Source organism: Schistocerca americana, chromosome 2 (assembly GCF_021461395.2).
Source record: "Schistocerca americana isolate TAMUIC-IGC-003095 chromosome 2, iqSchAmer2.1, whole genome shotgun sequence".
NCBI lineage: Eukaryota > Metazoa > Arthropoda > Insecta > Orthoptera > Acrididae > Schistocerca > Schistocerca americana.
In genome coordinates this window covers 899,026,455-899,040,980 of record NC_060120.1, presented here as the reverse complement: position 1 = coordinate 899,040,980, position 14,526 = coordinate 899,026,455, and positions in this window count along the sequence as shown.

The window sequence follows — 14,526 nt, the reverse complement described above, 5'->3', positions numbered from 1 at the left end:
TATCTTACTAATGGAACATAAGGCAAGAAAACTATTCTTCCCTCAAAAAGAATATTAACTGTGGAATGTTAATTCACCAGTAACACAGAATGAAAACAGACCGTCAACACTGTTGTCAACGCAGAATATCGTCAACAAATCTGGGATGTAAGCTACAAAAGCTCTGAATCAGGGATGGAACCTACAAAACCACTGAATTATGATGAAAGATAATTCTCTATACAGGAAAAAAAACTCGCGCTGGCACTTACGATCTAACGCGAAACTAACAATGATATAAAAAATGCAACTAGGAAAGGAAAAAAAATATTATAATTACTGAAACTTTTCAAAAATTTTAAAACGGCAATTCTGTATTCCTGTTTAGAAAATTCCACGGGACACATACGCTTGGGCAGGGTCGTCAATGTAAGCTAGCCTATGGCCGGGGTCTGGCGCGACTTGGCTATGTAAGCTAATTATTGGGGGACCAAGTCCCATAGTGCTCAGAGCCATTTGAACCATTTTTTTTTATTGGGGGACCATCTTCCAGACTCACTCAGAGTGCATCTCTCTTGCGAAAGGTGACCAGGACTATCAACTGCGCCGGCCGCGGTGGCCGAGCGGTTCTAGGCGCTAAGTTCTGTCCGGAAATGATTACATTTGAAGAAACAAGATTACATTTGGATAAACAACGCATTGCAGTAACATTTATCAACAATTCTTGAGAAACTCGTAGATAGCGAAGGCACTTCAAAGCTGTTTTCCTTCTGCAGTATGCTACGGTCGCAGGTTCGAATCCTGCCTCGGGCATGGATGTGTGTGATGTCCTTAGGTTAGTTAGGTTTAAGTAGTTCTAAGTTCTAGGGGACTAATGACCTCAGATGTTGAGTCCCATAGTGCTCAGAGCCATTTGACCCTTCTGCAGTTTCTTGATGAATAATTAATAACACGATAAAGGTTGCTTCGCTACTCCTGAACTAAGCCGTTCACGATGGTTTGAATTTTATGTAGCAAAACGGGTCTCCTCGATGACTTCAACACTGGATGTAGTTTGCTTTCTGACTACGTGAACTCGCGGTGGCCTGCTACCACGGGAGATCTGCGCGCTATGAACGAAGTATCTGGTTTTTTATCATTTTCCGTAATCGAAAAACTTGTTATTAAATCATTTTTATTACTGCTGTCGCTAAGCACTTATTCTATGACGCCTCGAAGCTCTGATACGCCGAGCTAATAAGGTAACTTAATTTTAGTTTTTTAAAAGTGTTATACAGTGTGATCATAATGGAAATAATAAACGAAACGGCAGTTTGCAGAAGAACGCTATTTACCGTCTCGAAGTGTTCCTCGTGGAGCGCAACGCGTGCGATTCTGCTATGCGCGTGCCGGCCGTGGTGGCCGTGTGGTTCTAGGCCCTTCAGTCCGGAACCGCGCGACTGCTACGGTCGCAGGTTCGAATCCTGCCTCGGGCATGGATGTGTGTGATGTCCTTAGGTTAGTTAGGTTTAAATAGTTCTAAGTTCTAGGGACTGATGGCCTCAGCTGTTAAGTCCCATAGTGCTCTGAGCCATTTGAACCATTTGACTATCAACTAACCCCCAGTAAAGTTCTCGGTGAGCTGGCTAATTTAACACAACAAGTATAATTAATTTAATTTACTTACTGCCTGCTTATGTAATTGATTCTCCCCTACAAAAAGGAGGTGGCAGGTGGAATGTGTCAGGGAACAGCGTATATAGATTGGAGAACTGTTATAACTCCTTAATAAATAATGATTTATTGTCTAAATGACAATTTCTCATGAACTGTACATAAAGTTGGTTATGATTCGAATATTTCCTACAAAGACAATTTATTCAGTGACACCTTGAGACATCAAATATACTGGCAATACTCCTAGTTGGGTGGCTATGAAGACTGCGACTGCTCGCTGTGGCGCTATCACACCTATACTATCGATCTGAATGGACTGCTAGCAACTGACTTCGATAGTGCAATGATCGAACGCTCCTCTACGTTTCTTTCTCACTACGAGATGCTGCCGTGGAGGTCTGCTGCTTTGCGTGAGCTACACGACGGCGGGTTCGAGAAGTGATCAAAATGCCTAAAAGCCGGTGCAGCCTATGCTACCGTTTCCAGGCGGAGCTGCCTCCTGCGGTGTGGCTGGCGACATGGATTGCTGCGTGCTGCCGCTTCTGTAGATGTCGCCTGCCGATTCGCGATCCTGACTTTACCGAAAACTCTCCGCAGATTCGGACAAACAAAACTGAGAACTCAAACTCTTTCGCAAAGAGCACAAGAGTACTGAGCCGTGTTGCGGCTCGCGTTGGTGTTGTTTGGGTTTTCCGCCCTCTGTTGGAGGCCAGACGGTATCGTTTAGTTGTCATGGTTGCGGTTGTTTGTCTTCTTCTCATGTTGACTGGCGTGAATCGCTTTCGCAAGCGTTGCCTGTCCGCTAGTGGCAGCAGCGGCGGTTATCGATATACAGTAACTGTTGCCCTATCTTTGAGGCGGCGTCGTTGCTTTGCTGGGTCGTGTGAGTGGCGAGTTCGGTTGGGGACTCAGGAGAAGCCAGGTCCCTGCAGTGTGAGAAAACGACAGGACCGCTGGCGGCATGCATGGGCTGCTGGATGGAATGCCTGTTTACACGAGGGTGCACGACTTCGTCGGAAACCGGATCCAGCTGGCTTTAAGATGAGTGCATTTCAATCCATGTAGAGAAACCATCATTGTGATATCCCATGATTCTCCAGTGACTTGGCTTCGTGTTGCTGCTCGTAGTGTCGCTGAGGCGAAGAGCAGTGAGTGGAGTGCTTGGAGAAGGCAGATCTGATTAGCTTTCCACAACTTCTTATTACCGTTTACTGCATTCACCTTGTTACAATTTGTTAAGTTCAACCAGCGGTAATTTTTCTTGCCTGGTGGTCGCTAATGCCCCAGTTACCTGCCCTGGGGGTTAGTGTATGTAATGGCAATGTACGTTTCCTCTCCTTGCTGCTGCTGTCCGGTAAGGCGTGTGGTTTAGAGATGGGCAAACTCGTTCATCCTTGGGAACTAGTTCACTGCTGATCGTTCTATTCTGGGAACCGTTCATTTTTACTCGTTCATCGTTCATTTGTGCTTGGTATATGGTTCTTATGAAAAACTGAAAACTAGTAGTGTAGGTGACTGAAGGATGGAGGGCATCAAGAGAGGGCACTTGCCTTCCCCCTGGAGTATAGAGTTTTTATTCATTACAGAATTCTTACACACTTTTATAAGTAATTTCTGTGATTCTGCAGAACCTCTCGTTTAGCCAACTGTAGCGTTGTGTGGCTGATCGCAGGGGAATAATATAGGGTGGCGCACGGAAAAACTGCCTCGAGTACAGACTGCTCGCCAATTACGGACGATGTGTTGCCCGTTACGAGCAGATACAACAAACAGACAGACATGTAATAATTAGGCAGTGAAGAAATAACAAGCTAATGCAAGCAACAATTGCGAAACAATCGATGGCGATGTGTAGAGAGCTAGAGAAGAGAACATGAAAATCTCACGCGACGCGCATGGGCTATAGCTCATGTAGTTTTGTAAATCTGTTTGTGGCTCTTTCCCAGCGTACTAGACCACAAGTCCCTTGTATAAAATTCTTCGTTTCGACTTCCACTACATAGCTATGCTACGTTGTAATCAATAATCGTGTACACCCTATATATACTTCACGTTGTCTCTGAGTTCGTAGGCGATGTAGAGACTTTATGGAAGCATAAAATAAAATGTGGTTTTCTCATCATACTTGCGTCACACGCTTAGAAAAAAATAGGTTTTTATGTTGCATTATTAAAGTTAATGCACCAATAACAATAATAATAAAGTTCGCAGTAATAAATATTTTGTTTGAAAGCTCCTTTTGAACAAATGTTTCTGAGATAAAAAGTAAATAGGATTTTATGGCAATCTATGTCTTTTCAAATGGAGAGGCACCGCTTTTCCTACTGAGCCAAAATGACCCGCAACCCACCTCTTTTTTTTTTTTTTTTGTGGAAAGAAACCAAACTAGCAGGTAATGCAAATTGGAAACAACCAAACTTAAAAATAATTAGAGCCTTCCTAAATGTAATGTATATGAAAGATACACGAAAATCATTTAATATGAATTTTCTTACACTAAAAATTAAGCAAATTATTGAAAGATAGTTGCTAAATCGAGTCGACGAAACCAAAAAATATGTGAATAACAAAAAAAAAAAAAAAAAAAAACTTGTCTTGTTATAAGTATGTCTTCTGCTGTTCATCGATATAATGAAGTGAGCTGATATGCCCTTTTGTTACCTGAAAAGACGTACCTATTAGATACAACGTAATTATTATATAATTTACGTAACTATAAGATACTTTTTGATTACCGGTCGTGGACGCTGAGTAGCCAGAACCAAGTGCAAGAACAGTTTGGAACACATGTAAAATGGGCGAGCGCTGTGAACGAAACGAACAACTGGATACTGAACTACCTAGGTGGAGTCGGTAGTGGAGCTGAGACAGGTGGTCATGCGAAGAACGACGAGTGCGGCCGAGGGAGACCGAGACTGAGACGAGCACACGACCGAGACTGGAACGAGAACTGCCGAAGTGACCGCCGCGACCGAAGTTCAAATGGTTCAAATGGCTCTGAGCACTATGGGACTCAACTGCTGTGGTCATAAGTCCCCTAGAACTTAGAACTACTTAAACCTAACTAACCTAAGAACATCACACACATCCATGCCGGCCGAAGTGGCCGTGCGGTTAAAGGCGCTGCAGCCTGGAACCGCAAGGCCGCTACGGTCGCAGGTTCGAATCCTGCCTCGGGCATGGATGTTTGTGATGTCCTTAGGTTAGTTAGGTTTAACTAGTTCTAAGTTCTAGGGGACTAATGACCTCAGCACTTGAGTCCCATAGTGCTCAGAGCCATTTTTTGAACACACATCCATGCCCGAGGCAGGATTCGAACCTGCGACCGTAGCGGTCGTGCGGTTCCAGACTGTAGCGCCTTTAACCGCTCGGCCACTCCGACCGGCGCGCGACCGAAGTGAACTATGAACCGATCGTTCCTCGTTCCCGGGAACTGTAAGTAGACCGCCGCGACCGAAGTGAACTATGAACCGATCGTTCCTTGGAATTCGTTCCTCGGTCCTTTCGTTCATCTTGGTGAACCGTTCCTTTGCACCCGTTCGTTTCGAACTACCCATCTCTAGTGTGGTTTTGACAGCTCTCTTGATTGCAGGCCGGCTGGTTATTCCTCTACTCTGGTGATAATGATTCCTTTCCCGTTCTGAGGGCTCTAAATACAGTATTCTGGACGTAGTGTAGACCGCCAGTTCCGGCTTTGGCATATTGTTCCATCGTTGCATTTGATCTATCGGACGTCAGGTAGCTTCAGCAAAATTATCATTAGTCATTCGTTAGACTACCACTAGTCTGAGTTTCTTGTGAAGTGAATGCAGCTCTTGGCTGCCTATCTCATCGCTCGCGAAAGTGTTTGTTGCCTGACCTTCTCAGAGGTCGATTCCTGGAGCACCGTCTGGATCAGTGGCTTGTTTTTTTTAATTAACTTTTGCTATTGCATTTGCTGATTTATAGCAGGTTTGAAAACTTTTCTATATTATTGCCGTTCCTGGTGTGTAAGGCCTTCAGCCGTGATTGTGGTAATTTGCCTTAAAATTCTAATTTGGTGTTTGTAGTTTAGGAGCAAGCCTTAAAACCTTATTTGCTGCCATTCCTGGCGTCTGATGCCTTCTGCTGTGTTTCTGGCGACTTATCTTAATATTTAAATACCTGTAACTTGTAAATTGCAGTGAGTTCTTAAACAATTCTTAATTTATTGCCATTCCTGGCGTGTAGGACCTTCTGCCCGGATCACAGTGGCTTGCTTTTAAAGCATTATCTGTTGTATCTGTATTTAATGGTGATTTGCTAAATTGTAACTCACTGAAAACACTATTATTTACACTGGTGTTTATTCCTTCATTAATAACGTGCGGTATTTTTTATTTATTGTTGAGTCTGGAATTATTGGTTTAAAATAAATTGTGTGTAATTGAAAAAGGCAACCAACAGTAACTGATTACGGTCCAGTCCGCAATCGTAACCGAATCCTGCCTTCCCTTGACTACCACCAGGTTTCAAGTACAGAAAACGACCGTCTCCTGCGACGACCACAATAGATCTCTCATTCACCTCTCTCCTCAGCGCAACGAGCAACTTCCCTCTTTTTTTCAAGAGAGGACGCAATCTTTGATCTACTAATCGAAATTCTTCCCGCCTTTCGCGCCAGCTACTCGATTCTAGTGCTGAAGTGTATGCCAAAAGGGCCAGTCACGAGCTGAGCCAGAAGCGGGCGAGGGCCGCTTTTCTGGAGGTTCTGCGCGATGTCGTGGCGCGACTAAAGGCGCCAGCTTGGCGGGCATGGGAGCGACTTCCTAGAACTCGTATCGCTGTACCTCGCCGACGCAAGCATCGTTCCCTGTCCCATTTATTTAACACTAGCCTTAGTTTCGCAGCGTCTGCTGTGTGAATGGAAAGATATTGTGAGAGGTGCCAGGATAGCGCACGTCGGAGCCTTCAAAATAAACCGCTGGTGGGTGGGTGAGTTCACAGGCCCCTCGCCGCAAGGCCGACACAGGTTCCGGTGTGCATTGTCCGGCCGGAGGGCGGCTGCACGTTCGGAATGCGGCCCGCTGTTACCTGCTCTGAGTCCACCTGTCTCTTCTCTCCTGTTTTGCAGCAGAGTCACGACAAATATTTTTGTCAACAAGAGATGGATTTTCTACTCATTCACATATAGAGTCCTCACATGCAAATTCGGAGCCTCCGTTCACTGGTATTACCCTATCAGACTGTCCCGATCGTGTTATACAAATCGAAGTTCGATATGAAAAGAGACTCGATTATCGATAAATATGGAAGATGGATCGGCCTTTAAGGCTTTTTCACGTCTCGTGGACGAATCATAAGGCCTGCAATCTCGCGAAGAAACATGGGCCTGTAACACTCTCTTTTAACAGTCCACGCCACACATTCACTTTCGGAGAGTGACGTTCGCACTCTATCACTACGTGTGGAGGAGGGAAGGGAAGGTCTAGTTCCCCATAGTTCCCCACTTGCAGCTATTGTGGGTGTTTACCGTGCCGAAAGTGCAGGATGTAGCTTCGTCCGAGAAACACGAATTCGAGGAATGCCACGTTTTCGTCCATTTTTGTCAGAATTGTCTCCACGAATTCCTTCCGTCACGGCCTGTCCTCAGACTTGATTTTGTAGCGAAGGTGCTGTTTGTACACCCGTATGAGCACCATTTTACGGACGATATCGTGTAACGCCGAACTAGGTAACTGACTTATGAGGGCTCTGCTGGAAGAACGTACGGATTAATTCAACGGCAGGCTCTGCAAGTGCGTGCTTGACGCGCTGGCACGATATCGAAAGCAAACTCACAGTTTCCTGAAGCCGCTTGTCTCATTTCTTGACTGTTACACAAATGGGAACATTGTCACTTGGTCGCAGTCGACACTCACGCCGTTAACGACATTGTACTAGTAGAATATACTTTAGCTGCGCGAGTGAAAGCACACAGAACACCTTCTGGTGTGGAGTCCAAATGGCCACTGACACGCTTTTATGTGAACAAAGTAGTTACGTGCATGCGCACGCGGTATCAGTTTCCGCAACGAAACGTGGAAAACATTTTGAGTTACTGTACTTGTGGGAGCAAACCGCCACTAAATGTCTCAGTTTCGTCTCAAGTTATTAATTTTATATTAAGCCGTTCAGAAGATCTAAAGCGGATTGTAAATGATCTTTGGAAAAGCAGGTATTAGCACAAGAGAGAAAAGACGGAGAAGGGCATAAAAAAAGATCACATGTCCAAGCCATTCCTTTTACAGCATCCAGCAAGTGTGGTTAACGTAAGGGTCTTTGCATTCAAAGTGAACAGAATTCAAATCACCCTCTGGCCATTACTTTTTTTCCGCAGTTTCTCTAAATCGCTTAAAAAGAATGCGAGAATGATTCCTTTCATAAGGGAAAAAATCAATTCCCTATCCCATCCTTTCATTATCCGAGTTTGGGCTTTACGTGTAATGTTGCTGAACGGTCGATAAACCCCTTCTTCCTAACCTACCTTCTCATTCATTCCATTGTACATTGTTTTTCATCATCATCATCATCATTATCATTCGTGACAGTGGCTCGATTAGGCTGTATAAGAAATTGGAATGAAAAAAGTTGGGACTTTGTTCGGGCGCTGATGACCGCGCAGTTGAGCGCCCACAAACCAAACATCATCATCGTTGTACGTTGTTTCCCTTGTAGCAGCAGCTCGCCAGAATAACGAAGAATACGTAGCGACTGGAAAAAATCGCGGGTCATTCCCGTCTTCATAAAGGTACGCTGGACAGACGCACGTTGTCTTTGGACAACGAAGAACCTCTCTACAAAAATCAAATTGGATTCCGCTGTTCTTGTGAAACTCAGCTCTTTTCGTCCGTCAAGTTCAGAAAGCCGAAAGTACCGGCTCCCACAAGGCATTCCATATAGTTCAGGTTTGAACAACAAACTATCTTACCAAGTATCACACCAGCTCTGTAATTGAATTCAAAACCTCCTTGCAGACAGAACTCGACACGTCGTTATTAAAGAAACCCAATCAACAGATGTAAAAATAGTTTCTGGAGTTCCACAAGGGAGTGTTGTACGGTTTACTCTTTAAATTAATTGTCTAGCAGATAATGTGGGAGGCTCTGAGACTATTCGCGACGAAGCTGTTGTCCAAAGGAAGGCTGCAATATAGCATACAAAACACTTGTTTGATCGATTCTTGTGTATGGATCATGAGTCAGGGGTCCTTAACAAGTTGGATTAAAAGAAAAGACAGATGAGATCCAATGAAGGGTGGTGCATTTCGTCACGGGTCATTTAGTAAGCACGAGACTCTTACAGAGATACCCGACAAACTTCAGTGGCATATGCTGCAAGAAAGTTATTGTGTATCACATAGATGTTTACGTTTCAGATTCCGAGAGTGGACGTTCCAAGATGAGTTGGGCAACATATTACTTCGCCACACACGCCTCGTGAAGTGACCGTGAGGAGAAAACCAAATAAATTAGAAGTCATAGGTTGGTTTTATAGACAGTCGTCCTTCTCACCGATCATTTTTGAATACAACAGGGAAGGGTGGAAAAATGTAGTAGTACGAAAAATACCGTCCACCACACACCGTAAGGTGGATCGCAGATTACAGATGCAGTGATGTAGGAGAAGAGTAAGAGTCTCGCGAAGTGACCGCGACGAGAAAACCAAATAAATTAGATGTCATATCTTGGTTTTATAGACAATCGTTCTTCCCACGGATCATTCTTGAATACAACATGGAAGGGTGGAAAAAGATAGTAGTACCAAAAATACCCTCCGCCACACACCGTAAGGTGGATTGCAGAGTACAGATGCAGTGATTTAGGTGAAGAGTGAGAGCCGAGGCCAATGAGAAAGTCAGGCTGTAGCGCGTTTATCACAACACGTGACAGCGCAGGTCTTATGAGTGCCAGCAGCCATCTCCAGTGAGGAGCGAGTAACTACACTCCTGGAAATGGAAAAAAGAACACATTGACACCGGTGTGTCAGACCCACCATACTTGCTCCGGACACTGCGAGAGGGCTGTACAAGCAATGATCACACGCACGGCACAGCGGACACACCAGGAACCGCGGTGTTGGCCGTCGAATGGCGCTAGCTGCGCAGCATTTGTGCACCGCCGCCGTCAGTGTCAGCCAGTTTGCCGTGGCATACGGAGCTCCATCGCAGTCTTTAACACTGGTAGCATGCCGCGACAGCGTGGACGTGAACCGTATGTGCAGTTGACGGACTTTGAGCGAGGGCGTATAGTGGGCATGCGGGAGGCCGGGTGGACGTACCGCCGAATTGCTCAACACGTGGGCGTGAGGTCTCCACAGTACATCGATGTTGTCGCCAGTGGTCGGCGGAAGGTGCACGTGCCCGTCGACTTGGGACCGGACCGCAGCGACGCACGGATGCACGCCAAGACCGTAGGATCCTACGCAGTGCCGTAGGGGACCGCACCGCCACTTCCCAGCAAATTAGGGACACTGTTGCTCCTGGGGTATCGGCGAGGACCGTTCGCAACCGTCTCCATGAAGCTGGGCTGCGGTCCCGCGCACCGTTAGGCCGTCTTCCGCTCACGCCCCAACATCGTGCAGCCCGCCTCCAGTGGTGTCGCGACAGGCGTGAATGGAGGGACGAATGGAGACGTGTCGTCTTCAGCGATGAGAGTCGCTTCTGCCTTGGTGCCAATGATGGTCGTATGCGTGTTTGGCGCCGTGCAGGTGAGCGCCACAATCAGGACTGCATACGACCGAGGCACACAGGGCCAACACCCGGCATCATGGTGTGGGGAGCGATCTCCTACACTGGCCGTACACCACTGGTGATCGTCGAGGGGACACTGAATAGTGCACGGTACATCCAAACCGTCATCGAACCCATCGTTCTACCATTCCTAGACCGGCAAGGGAACTTGCTGTTCCAACAGGACAATGCACGTCCGCATGTATCCCGTGCCACACAACGTGCTCTAGAAGGTGTACGTCAACTACCCTGGCCAGCAAGATCTCCGGATCTGTCCCCCATTGAGCATGTTTGGGACTGGATGAAGCGTCGTCTCACGCGGTCTGCACGTCCAGCACGAACGCTGGTCCAACTGAGGCGCCAGGTGGAAATGGCCTGGCAAGCCGTTCCACAGGACTACATCCAGCATCTCTACGATCGTCTCCATGGGAGAATAGCAGCCTGCATTGCTGCGAAAGGTGGATATACACTGTACTAGTGTAAGTAGCGTGGATAAAAGGACGCTATGTGCAAGAAGCATGAAGCGGCCTTTGAATGTATCCTGATAGCTAAAAGAGCCACGCGCGCTTAGAATAAGAAAATGCTACTTGACACTGAAATCAATATAAAAGATAGGGTCGCCACCAACTCTAGCCACACGACAAAGAAGAAGTAGCACTGAGTCGGAAAATTACTTAATTTATTAATAAGAAAAACTCACAAAAGAACATTCATTGTAAAGTCATTGATAGAGAATGGGATGTAGTTATTAATATGATCCAGGCATTCTTCCCGTGAATCAAATATTGAGTAAAGTAAATAGGTCGTGAACACCATGCGTAAGTGCAGCCTGCAGCAAGATTCGTGAAAACACGATCTATTCCAGAGCATTTGTTTCAGATAAAAAAAGGGACACTAATCACTACACCTGTGCACATGGAAACGCTATAGGTGGGCCAACAAGGAAAACTACAAGGTAAATGGCGAAGGTAACGGCGACGTAACATCGGTACACAAGATAAGATTGAAGGCAAAATTATTTATTACTTAAAACATTGATGTAGTGCATCTATAGACTGCTGTTGCATGCTAACTATGTACAATTGCTTGTGAAATACTATACGTTTCATAACAGACTCGCGTGCCCACTCGGTCCGCGGAGACAATTTCTATGGACCGTGGCCAAATTTTAATCACATGAGACAAAGAAAATTCACAAATACACAAAAATTACCAAGATCCGGAAAAGATTAGAAGCATACACACACAGTTGTAGGCACATAAACATTCACACTGAACCGAGGGCACTTCAACATATGCAACTCCTTTGTGCTGTGTTCCTCTCACGGATCAAAGTCAAGACTGCATTGGGAATCAAACTGAAAGTCTACAAAAGCCTTGCATTCCCTGCTGCAACCCAGCAAGTAAATCTTTATAAGACGAAATTCGAGACCAAAAGCTAAAAGCTCCCCTCTCTATGTGACAACGCGCCACGCGGTCAGTCCAACTCACCCTTCTTCAACTGGAGCACAGCTGTGTACGCTTCCCGTACCGGCGGCAGACTGCCTCCCGCTTCTCCAGCCTCTTCCACGCTCCGCGTGGACCGGAAAACCCCAGGATGCCATTTCCGCCACCAACCTAACGCAGGTGGATTTCTCACAAGTAGCGGAAACCTCTTTGCCGACTTGACCACTACGAGAGTTGGCAATGAAAGGTGGCTACAGGACCCTTTCATCACCCCAAACGTCACGGAGAAGACTGTGCCGCGAATTTTCTCGCCATGCTAGGAGATTCGCCAACAGTCTTCGAAACAAACATACCCTAACGAGTAACAATTGCAACAGTAAACAGCAGCACAAAGGAGTTGATTAATCTCTTATATCCAAGTGAGCTTTATCTGACCTTAGTCAATAATTGTGACCTCATGCGGTCCGCAAAGCAAACAGAACAAATTAAATTAAGCGTGATATACTACGCTAACATCATGTCATCTGACCTACTACGACCACAACCATGAGATATTATTTTAAAATTGCTTTAACCAACTATCAAAAGTTAACATAGAGACATAGGTGAACAGGTAAATAATATATATAAATATATAAACAAATACAATGATGCAAAATCATTATCACGAACCAAAGCAGTATCATCTGGTGCTGACATATATAAAAACATGCAAGTGAAAGTGCAAAATACAATATTCACAACAAATACAGTGATACAAAATCATTAATGAACCCAATGGTATGACAGCTGGTAAATAATCACCTATGGAAAATAAGACATGAGTACAAAAACACATCCAGAAATCAACTCGTTGACGCGCTGTCATTTTTCAGTTTCGCCACATGGTTGTTTCACTAAGTATTCTCTTTAGGTGCTGGGGTGGGCGTCTCTTCTAAAGGCGACTTGGAGGATAAGCTACTAGGGGACCACAACACTGAACTGGGGAGTTCGCAGCGGCGTTGATTGTAACGTCCGTTGTAACCCAGGTTGTTCATCCTAGACAGCACCCCGCGACGTTGCCTCGTGCCCGTTTCCACCCTCTGCGTCCATACTGTGGGATGGTTCGGCGTTGCAGATTTGCAGGACATCGCCACTTGTGGGCCCTGCCTCATCATCGAGAAGGCGGCTTGGCGGTCCTCGTCCGTGTGTTGTGGAGGAATGTGTTTTACCGACACACGCCCCCGTCCCCTGTCGTGTCAATGGGGAGACACGCGCTCTTCTGCGTCGCATCGAGGTCGACGTAAACTCGTGCGGGTGTCGGGCTTGAGACCCGCTCATCACCTCTTTGCACCGTCTCAGCTGATGTGTCAGTGGTGGTACCCGCGTCCCTCCGGGCAGTGGGCGTTACCTCACCGCAGCAGCTGTCTGGACTAGCGGCGCTCAGGGATCGGCGGCCTCGCCTGGTGTGCGTCATACTTTCCCTTTCGCTTGTCAGATGACTAGCGCATGGGGTGGAACGCCGGCCATCAGCTGGCGCTGCCGTGGTGACACGCCTGCGGGCTCCGGTGTGAGCCTGCGCCTGGGGGAAGACCAGCATCCCCTCCCCTCTGACGGCGAAACAGCTGTGACCGCTCGCCGCATCACTGCTTCGCCGTTGATACCATGGTTCGGCAACGCCTGCCGGTGGACCAAGCTCTGTGCTTTCTGATGCGGAGGCTCCCTAGGCGGCCTTGCACCCACTTAAGAACTGCGCTCACAGGGATCGTTACAAAATATCATGTGTACAGATTACCACAAAATCTTGGGAGTTTCTCACTCCTGATCAATACATGGAATAGTGCCCAAAATTAACTTGACAAAAGGGCCTTCTTAACATTACTAATAAAAAAAAACAATGAGGAAAATTAAATAACCAGTATTCAAACAAACAAAAAAAATCCTTTTTATAAAATATAGATCCAGCATTACATCTGCTGTCAATCATTCAGGGTAGATCTTGTACAAGGTTTGGTCAGGATTTGGATAGGATTTGGCGCCGCTGCTAGCTACAGACACAAAACTCTACCTGCTCCTAACTACGCTCTCACACACAATCTACACAGCTCGTACTAGTCACCATCACCATATAGCCCGACTACAATTCCCACATATAAACAAAATATTCCTTTCAACACCAATACCCATATCGTTGTTCATTGACTGCTCCTCCAAGGTTTGCAGAACATGTTTGCTGATCTGTGAAAAATTTCCGAGACTTCTTTTCTATGGACATAGCATAATAAAAGTTATGATTAATGAGACACAGAAGGTTCATTCAAGTCACATCTGGAATGGTAAATGTTTCAACATCTATTCATCAGACTAATGCAAAAGGTCAGTGGGCATAAAAATGAAAATAAAAATCATCCTATCCTATTAGCAAACACATAAACACTTCGTCCTATAAGCACATAAAAAAATACTGTCAAAAGAAATTCATTGTCCAGGGCCATGAGTACCCAACTTACTGCTATCATAAGATACTCATAATGATTACACACTTACTCACCACATGTCCCCAGGGGTCCTCGTCATGTTATTTTAGCTTGGAGGTAGTCGCATTGATTCTCTATTAAATATCAAGCTGCTTGAGGTTATAAGCTGTTTCCATATACATCTTCTGGGGTTTCACACCCTGGTGTCCTCAACCGTACCTAGTAGTATGTGACGGCAAGTTACACTTTCCAAATATCTTA